The sequence below is a fragment of the Trifolium pratense genome, linkage group LG2 (assembly GCF_020283565.1).
Source record: "Trifolium pratense cultivar HEN17-A07 linkage group LG2, ARS_RC_1.1, whole genome shotgun sequence".
Taxonomy (NCBI): Eukaryota; Viridiplantae; Streptophyta; class Magnoliopsida; order Fabales; family Fabaceae; genus Trifolium; species Trifolium pratense.
In genome coordinates this window covers 72,059,036-72,069,683 of record NC_060060.1, presented here as the reverse complement: position 1 = coordinate 72,069,683, position 10,648 = coordinate 72,059,036, and positions in this window count along the sequence as shown.

Below are 10,648 nucleotides of genomic sequence, written 5' to 3'. Positions count from 1 at the left end.
ATGCATACAAGGTGTAAAGTCACTCACAAAGTCCAAAACATCTTAGTTTGCTTAAAAGCTTGACTAAGATCCTGATTATCAACCCTTTTCTAGAGTGACTTGCAACAGAAGAAAACCAAAGACAATTATCAAACCTCAGTATTTGACAATATTCTTCTGCCCTTACATTCACTAGTAGTTGTTGATACTAGTGGAATAAATAGTCATGCATTGCTAGAGCATACTATTAAAACAAGATCAGAACCTCCACATTCTGATTCACATAGTCAGAAACACGTCTTCTGACCACACAGCTTGAGCACTCCCATGCAAAGTCTCAAGCACCTTCCACAGAACAGCCATCAGTAAATATGATGTTACAACATCATTTGAGACATCAGCTTCTGATTTTGGAACCCAATTACATTGGTTCATAAATCATCATTCAAAAGAACTTATTGTGCATAGACATCCTTCAAGAAGCTCCCAATAGAGTACCATCAATGCAGATCATCCAGGTTTTTCAAAACACCTGAATACCATGAAGAGAAATATACTCTCCGAACAATAAAGTTCAAACTACATAATTGCACAGCTCTTCAGACAAATATATCAGTTTTATGCATAACTTCAACAAAGGATATACATATACTTAGCTCCCATTAAAGTATTTATCATTTGTCAGATAGGATTACCTTCTCACACAAGGTAGGACATTAGATCTGACATCATTCTTCTGCACATATATGGCACCAACAGATAACATCCACTCATGACAATTATTCTTACAAAAAGTCATTCCAGATTAGGTCAGTTGCTTGACCTTGTACTCCACCCTGAGTAGAACTAGCTTCCTTGGCTGAAGAAGCAGATGTTGGAGAAGATGTTTCAACATTAATTCTGACATCAATCTCAATCCCATCGGTTTCATCCTGAACTATGGTCTGAAGATACCATAGTAGTCCATAACTCTTCTAAGGGGACACAAGAAAATCAACCATCAGTAGTTGATCAACCTTCAATATCAAATCATCTACACATGCAGGGACGTGCATATTTTACATCTCAAAAACTTCTTCTAATGTTCCAACCCCTTGTCTTACTTTGAGATGTTTGATGCCATTATCCTGAACCTATAGAGGAGATTCCCTCTAACAGGTATCTGGAACACTTTGATCCAACATAATATCAGGTACCACAGATGTGACAGTACTTAGCACAACATCAGTCTTAGATGCCAAAGATGTACCAACATTCGACACAACATCATTTTCAGAGCAGATCCTTTGAGAGACTCATCAACAAACTCACTTGTGACCTTAGTGGAAGCATTAAATACATCAGATGGATTTCCCTTGATTAGTGTGCACCAGACAATGGAGAGAGGGATGCAACATATACTTCCTTTCACTTCAACACAAACACACATCTTGAAGGGAAGTAAAAACTTCGTCAATCTTAATTCAAAAGATATCTTTAACGCATAAGGTAAAGAATTAACTTCACCGAAAATACCAGAGAACCATAATCCTTTGGTCCCAAAAAAAATAAATCCTCCTTGTTTAATCATGCATTCATATAACTAGATATTATCACAAGAATATAACATGCATGGTTAAAACATCATATAACACATCAACATTGCACACAACTTCAACTATCACTTACTTGGGTCAGACATGAACTAACCCAAGAGGTCAACCATATGTTGATCATGTCCCAACAAACTTATCTAAGATATGTTTCTAGCGTAGAAACCATCTCAGACACAGATGCCTCCTCTTCCAGGTCAGGAGAAGGTTCCAAACATATGTAACCAACACACACTTTGTTTAGCACCCAAGCATCTGCCATGCCCTACTGTCATCCAACAAGATTCTGCAGAATCTGTTCGTCAGATGTTTCGTCAGATGTTCCAACATCTGGTAAGACATCAATTCCCTTCTAACGAAACACACCAAGAAATCCTTTATCAAAGACACTGGACGTTGACTTTTCAGAGTTTAAAGCAAAAATAAATTGTTCATAACTTCCTTCAGACCCCTTTTCAACAAACTCATACATGAGTGCCTTTATGAGTGGACTTGAGATCATCCCCAAGTATCTTTGGCATCTCTAACAAGTTAATTAAAAAACTCTCCTCGAGCATCACCACACCAGGGCTTACATCATAGAACAGAGTGGTGCATCCTCAACAAACAAAACCACCAGGAGTTTTCCATCAGATATATATGCAGCGGAATTCAAACCACAAAACTCCTCAACAAACTTCAGGCACACTACAATAACACACGTTTGAAAATAAATCAAACCATACAACGACTCATCACAAGATCTACACGCCTGAACAACAAAAGATAGGTCTAATACACACCCTATCATGAATAGTCCATCCTCCACTTCTAGGGACCATTCAATCAATGTGAACTTCTCCAAGTTCAAACAAATTTTCAGTATTCCTTACTTGCCCATAACCAGAAAGTATCTTCCTTAAGATCTCATCCAGAAAACAGAACAGGATGCCTGCTCTGATACCAATTGAAATTCTGGTATAGCAGAACCAGATGTTGTATAGAATGTCGAGACATCTGGTCTGACAAAAATAACACGGCAAGGCATATAACATTAAAACGGATACTGAGAAATAATGTTTTATCAGATGTTCCAACATTCAATTTAAAGAGAATGTCATACTTAATGTTGGAACATCTTACGAAACATAATAAAATCAACAAGTAAATAAACTGCACAGGAAATTGTTAACCCAGTTCAGCCAACCTGCCTACTCTGGGGGATACCAATCCAGGAAGGAAATCCACTAATAGCTCTAGTCACTAAGACCTCCAGCAAACCCTTTGAATTTACGTCTTACACTAAGACCTCCAGCAAACCCTCGGTTTACGTCTTACACTAAGACCTCCAGCAAATCCTAGGTTTACGTCTTATGACCTCGACACTACTCATGCAACTTCTGCCTAGGAACTCCTAGACATGAGATCCCATCTCACTTCCACACAGCCAACACAACCTGTGTTGTTCATATAATGTTGAATAAAATGTGGCGACAATCACCGTGACATATTTTACTCTTGCTTAAAAGCTTCGAGTAAATCACACACAGTTAACTCCGTACTTCAAAGCTTAGGAGTAACCTTAAAACATTACAACTCAATAAAACACAGTCCTACTCAAGTATTAAATCAATACGTGAGAGGCTCACAAACACTATCTCCTTGCTTAAAAGCTTCGGAGATATTACAATACTCTACTCATTACCTAAAGGTTTCTGAGTGAGGACATAGTGACCATCTCACAACCCGAGTGGTTCACTTACACCAACTCTCCTAGAGAGTGGCTTAAAGACACGAAACCCTAAAGACTACATCTTTGATGAACAGTGGTTTCGGTTGATAAAATCTTGGCCTTGAGTCTTCTTTATATAGACAGAGCTAGCACGCTCCTGATCTTCCAAGATAAGCTTCAGAACACAGCTGGTCTTTGAGTCACGTCCAGCTAAGCAAATCAGACCTTAATAAAAACTTTCCTAAAATAGTTGATCCTCTTTAGGAAATAAACAATGTGTTGAATCATTCCATTAAGTCTTGATAAGAACATATCTGCACTAATAACGTCTTGATCAGATCAAATCTTGATATACACGTTTGTAGAGTGGATTTCCATATATAGCAGATACGTGTAATAAATGCGCGAGATTTGGGCAATCTGACTGTCGTACCCAAACATGTTACAACATTTGGTCCAACATCTTTTGTACCTAACATGTTGAAACATTTGGTCCAACATCTTGCTTGTATATTTGTTTTAGCAAAATGAGGCCAACACACAAATATCCAACACATGTTACAAGTGCCTAATTACACTTACAAACATCAACAAAAATTGCTGTCACAGAGGCCTTCGCTAAGCGAGGGCTTAGCGAGACATGGCGAACCACGTTCCAGGAAGTCACCTGCTCATGGCGAGCATTGGCGAGCTTCAACGAACTATTCGCTGAGCGAAGGCTTAGCGAGCCTAAGCGAACCTCACCCGGAAGTCACCTGCTCATGGCGAGCATTGGCGAGCTTCAGCGAACCTGTTCGCTACAGCGAACTCCTGGTCGCTTAGCGAACTACACCAGAAAGAAAATATCTGTTCTTGAGTTTCTAAGGCGGTTTAACCTTAAATCAACTCAAAAATTCATTCAAACATGTTATAAATTCATATAAACAGCCATTCCAAACATATATGGTATCAAGGAACATTAATCATCTCTTCCAAACATCCAAATACCTCTAATGATCAAAATCATGCCAATTTCTTGGGTTTTAAGTAACTTTCATAAACTTTTCAAAAATGATTCAAATACATATATATTTTTCATGAAATCAAGCTAGTGATTAACACATACAAAGTGATGATGAAGAACATCACACTCACATACAAAAGCTTAATTAAAAGTCTAAAAGAAATTGAGTGGGAGAGTTCGGGAATGGAGACATAGACAATCTCCCCCCTCCTTGTCACTCAAGAATCATGAATTCTAATCTCTTACCTTAAGTTTGGTGATGATTCAAGCCTTCTCTTGCTCAAGCTTTCTCTCTTGATCAAACCCTAGCTCTTGCTCTATGGTTTTGCTCTTGCTCTTACTCACTCAAACTCAAAGAAATGAAGTTATGATACTATTCAAGGTTGATATTGCTACTTATACCATTCCCTAAAGTCATGGACCAAGCCCAATTGGCTTAGGCCCATATGGCCTCCCACGCCCCTCAAGCCCAAAACAAAGGTTCTCGCGTCTAATAACTTACGTTCGGCTAAATAATTATTCGCCGCTCACTAAAATAATAAAAGCCAATTAATAAATAAAATAACATTTAATAAAATATACGAATACGAAAAATGGGTCGTTACAATCCTACCCCCCTTAAAAGAATTTCGCCCTCGAAATTACCTAGAAACAGATCGGGATAAGAATCTCTCATCTTGCTTTCCAACTCCCACGTCGCATTCTCACCAGCCGGTCCTCCCCACACGACTTTCACGGATGCAATCTCTTTGTTTCTCAACCTCTTCACTTCTCTCCCTTCGATTCTCAAAGGCACAATCTCGATGGTCAAGTCATCCCTCACTTGAACATCGTCCGATTCAATCACGTGTGTCGGATCAGACACATACTTGCGCAACTGTGATACATGGAAAACATCGTGCAAATTCGCCAATGATGGCGGTAATGCAATCCTATACGCAACATTCCCAACTCGCTTCAAAATCTCAAACGGCCCAATAAACCTCGACGTCAACTTCCTTGACTTCAACGCATGTCCTACTCCAGTAGTCGATGTAACTCGTAGGAATACATGATCCCCTTCTTGGAATTCAATGTCCTTCCTCCTCTTATCATGATAACTCTTCTGTCGACTCTGAGACGCTTTCATCTTCTCACGGATCATCCGAATCTTCTCTGTTGTTTCTTGTACAATCTCTGGTCCAAGAATTGCACCTTCTCCAGTTTCATACCAACACAGAGGTGTCCTACACCTTCTCCCATACAAAGCCTCAAACGGTGCCATTCCGATACTAGAATGGTAACTGTTGTTGTATGTAAACTCTACCAATGGCAAACAAGAATCCCAACTCACGTTTTGCTCCAAAACACAAGCTCTCAACAAATCCTCTAAGGATTGTATCGTCCTCTCCGACTGACCATCTGTCTGAGGGTGATACGCTGAACTCAACCTCAACTTCGTTCCTAAAGCTTCTTGCAAGCTTTCCCAAAATCTGGAAGTAAACCTCGGATCTCTATCCGAAATAATACTTGTTGGAATACCATGTAGCTTCACAATCTGCTCCACATAAATCTCGGCCAACTTAGGCACCAAAGTACCTTTCCTGATAGCAATGAAGTGAGCACACTTCGTCAAACGATCTACTACTACCCAAATCACCTCGTTACTTTTCTTGGTCTTCGGTAAACCTCCCACAAAATCCATTGCAATGCTATCCCATTTCCATTCGGGTATAAACATTGGTTGTAACAAACCAAACGGCTTCTGATGCTCAATCTTCGATTTCTGACAAGTTAAGCATGAATAAACAAATTCAGAAATTTGCCTCTTCATTCCCGGCCACCAAAATAACTTCCTCAAATCCTGATACATCTTGGTTACCCCAGGATGAATACTCAAACCACTCCTGTGACCTTCTTCCATGATCATTCTCTTTAATTCGGGTACATCCGGTACACAAACTCTTCCGTGAAATCTCATGACTCCACTTTCGTCAATCTTGATATTGGTCTCCTTACCTTCATTGATGAGTACCATCTTCTCCATCAATCTCTTATCCGATTTCTGACGTTCTTTAATATCCTCGAGAAAAGGATTCGTTAACTTTAACATTCCTAGCTTCACACTTGAAGAAGTAACCTCACACACAAGACTCAAGTCTCGGAACTCTTCAATCAACTCTAACTCTTTCACCATCAATGATGACATATGCAAAGTTTTCCTACTTAATGCATCGGCCACCACATTGGCTTTTCCGGGGTGATAACTCAATTCAAAATCGTAGTCCTTTAAGAATTCGAGCCATCTTCGTTGCCTCATATTCAACTCCTTCTGGTCGAATAAGTACTTCAAACTCTTGTGATCACTAAACACTTCAAACCTCGATCCATACAAGTAGTGTCTCCACACTTTCAAAGCAAACACCACTGCGGCTAACTCCAAATCATGCGTTGGATAGTTCCTCTCGTGAACCTTCAGTTGCCTTGAAGCATATGCTACCACATTACCCCCTTGCATAAGCACTCCGCCAAGTCCTAACTTCGAAGCATCGCAATACACGACGAACGACTCTTTGGCATCAGGTAAAATCAACACGGGTGCAGTAGTCAATCTTCTCTTGAGCTCTTGGAAACTCTTCTCACAAATACCATCCCAAACAAACGCTTGATCTTTCCTCGTCAACTTGGTTAACGGCAAAGCCAACTTCGAAAAACCTTCGATGAATCTTCTATAATAACCGGCCAAACCAAGGAAACTTCTAATCTCTGAAACAGATTCCGGCGTTCCCCACTGTGACACAGCGTCAACCTTCGCAGGATCTACCGCGATTCCTCCACTTGAAATTATATGCCCTAGGAAACTCACTTCTTTCATCCAAAATTCACACTTTGACAACTTGGCATACAACTTCTTCTCCTTCAAGACTTGCAAAACAATCCTCAAGTGCTCTTCGTGCTCTTCCTCGGATTTTGAGTAAATCAAAATGTCGTCGATGAACACCACCACGAATCTATCCAAAAATGAATGGAAAATTCGGTTCATATACTCCATGAAAACTCCAGGTGCATTGGTTACACCAAACGGCATAACTGAATACTCGTAGTGCCCATACCTCGTCCTAAATGCAGTCTTAGGTATGTCTTCCGTCTTCACTCTAATCTGATGGTATCCAGATCTCAAATCGATCTTACTAAACACGCAAGCTCCAACTAGTTGATCCATCAAATCATCTATCCTCGGAAGTGGATATTTATTCTTGATCGTCACTTTGTTCAACTGACGATAGTCTATACATAATCTCATGCTTCCGTCTTTCTTCTTCACAAGTAATACTGGCGCTCCCCATGGCGAAACACTCGGTCGAACAAACCTCTTCTCAAGCAGCTCTTCAAGTTGCTTCTTCAATTCATTCAACTCTGACGCTGACATTCGATACGGCGCCATCGATATCGGACTAGTTCCAGGTACTAGGTCGATAGAAAACTCTACCTCTCGCTTTGGAGGCACGTCAGATATATCATCCGGAAACACATCTGGGAATTCACAAACGATCGGTAACTCTTCTATCTTAACTCCTCCTTCGAGCTTCAATGATGCAAACATCATGAACATCTCGGCATGTTCTTTCAACGCTTCCGATACATCCTTCCCGCTCATCAAATGCAAGTTCTCCTCCGGCTTCGGAAAAACAACGGCCTTCTCACGACAGTTGATATGAATTCGGTTGAAGATTAACCAATTCATACCAAAAATCACATCCATACCACTAAGTGGAATACACACTAAATCCATACCAAAATGCCTATCAAAAATGGTTACGGGGCAATTACGACATACTTGTCGAGTAATCACAGAACCATTAGCAGGAGTTTCTATTTCCATCCTACCCATCATATCCGTTAAAGGAATACTAAGACGCTTCGCACAATCCAAAGAAATAAAAGAATGCGTCGCTCCCGTATCTATAATCGCAATTAAAGGAGTGTCATAGATGAAACACGTACCTCTAATGAGATTGTCCTCTTGGCTAGCATCCTCTCCACTCAAAGCAAACACCTTGCCCACCACCTTCTTGGGCTTCTTGCAGATTATACTCTTGTGGCCCTCCTCACCACAGTTGAAACAAAACACTCTTGTCCTACACACTTCAGTTTTGTGGCCTAACTTCCCACAATTCAAACACTTGTCCAATTTCTTCAGGCAATCATACGACATATGACCCCTCTCTCCACATTTGTAACAATTCCCATTCACCGGCTTCTTACCACCACTTGTATTACCCCTACCGCGGTTATCATAAGGTTTTCCGCGCTCTTGTCCTTTCCCTTTTCGGTCATTCACAGCTTTGTAGTAGTTCACCTTAGCTCTACCATCCTCATCACAAATCCTACTCTTGTTCACAAGGGTCGCAAAATCCCTTATCTGCGAAAATCCAATCATATGTTTAATGTCTGGACGTAGACCACTTTCAAACTTCACACACTTGTCGTTCTCCGCTTCCAAAGTGTTGTAATGCGGGCTAAACGCACACAAAGTTTCAAACTTGACGGCATAGTCAGCTACCGTCATATTTCCCTGTTTCAATTCCATGAATTCCACCACCTTCTTATTCTTCACATCAACAGGAAAATACTTAACCAAAAATTCCCTTTTAAACATTGCCCATGGTATAGCCATACCACCGGGTCCTAGCCTCAACTTGGCGTTCTTCCACCACACGTTCGCTTCCTCACGCAACACATATGTCCCAAGGGTTGTCTTCCCTTCCTCGAAACAATCCATTGCTTCAAAAATTATTTCAAGTTCCTCCAGCCACTTGTGAGCTCCATCCGGGTTGTAACCTCCGGTAAATGTTGGCGGTTTCTGCTTCATGAACCTTTCCAACCTCATCTATACCTCTCTTCCAGGTTGATGATCTCTAACCACAATGTTGGTGAGTGCGGCCAAAGCCTCCGCAATCTGAGCATTCGTTCTCGCAGCAGCCATGATTCCTGAACGAATCACAACTAGACGTTAGAAAGTACTAACAGTGTTCCCTACACATGCTCATACGGGGAAAAGAAAAGTCCTAATTGGTTCACACGAACCGACCTGCTCTGATACCACTATTGTAACACCCTAACCCATACTACCCTTAAAAACGTAATTTTAAAAATTTTTCAACAAGTGTAAAGGCAGAGTGCCACGCGGTAATTAAAACACAAGCATACATACAGAGCATCATGAAATTTAACATGAAAAGCAACAGCGGATTCCAATCAAACCAAGCATTGCATATATATACATATATATGTACATAAGCCATGTTCATCCCTAAGGATGTCACTTATACAGGAACTAGCATATCAAAAAGGTAACACCGATATACGATGAAAGCCAAGCGAAATCCCCGACTCGATGTTACATTACCAGAGCATTTACTATTTACAAACTCTAGTCAAAAGCTAGTACTAAGAGGAGTAATCTATTCTAAGTCTCCTCACCAAAAGGTACTTCAACACCACGCTAAAACCGTAGTCTAAACGTCGGCACCGTCCTCAGCCTGAATATCTGAACCCCCAAAGGTCCAGCAAATAACACAAAGCAGAGAGTTAGAAAACATAACCGCATATCATACGAGTATAAGAAAGGTCTCACACTTTCGAACTACATCATACATATTCTAACTCACGTCAAAACATCGCACCAAATAGTTATTAATCAATAAAGTTTAGCACAGTTCAATCAGATAATGTCACATACCATTTATCAAATATATGCGCATTTACCCTAATGTATCTAATGCCAATCATTCTATGTCATGTCATCCCTAGACACGACTAATGCATGTGGTACCAATTGCCTTTTACCCCTCATGGATAAGTTAAACAGTTTTACATCTTGCCGGATTGTTCGGAACTTACCAAACCTTCATATCCCTCATGGATAAGTTAAACAGTTTTATATCCTGCTGGATAGCAGCTCTAGATCTTATGGATTCATCTAATCCGATCCTCGGCTTCCTTATGGACTCAAAAATCCATTTAAATCTATTGGAACCCTAGTTTCCAATTCAACATATATATACATGAATGCATGTATGTTTACACATATCATCAATATGATATTTCTCTAGCTCGAAGCTACTCTTTTATGAATGCGGGAACACAATCCTAACACATTCACTTAACATTGCAATTTAATGCCAAAACATAACATTGCTCACATTAAGCTACAACTTATTGCATACACGTTTATCAATCATATAACGATTAACAATAAGCATTAACAGTATCAACATGTATCAACAATCATGTGAGGATACTCTTAAACCATGTTACAAGTGCCTAATTACACTTACAAACATCAACAAAAATTGCTGTCACAGAGGCCTTCGCTAAGCG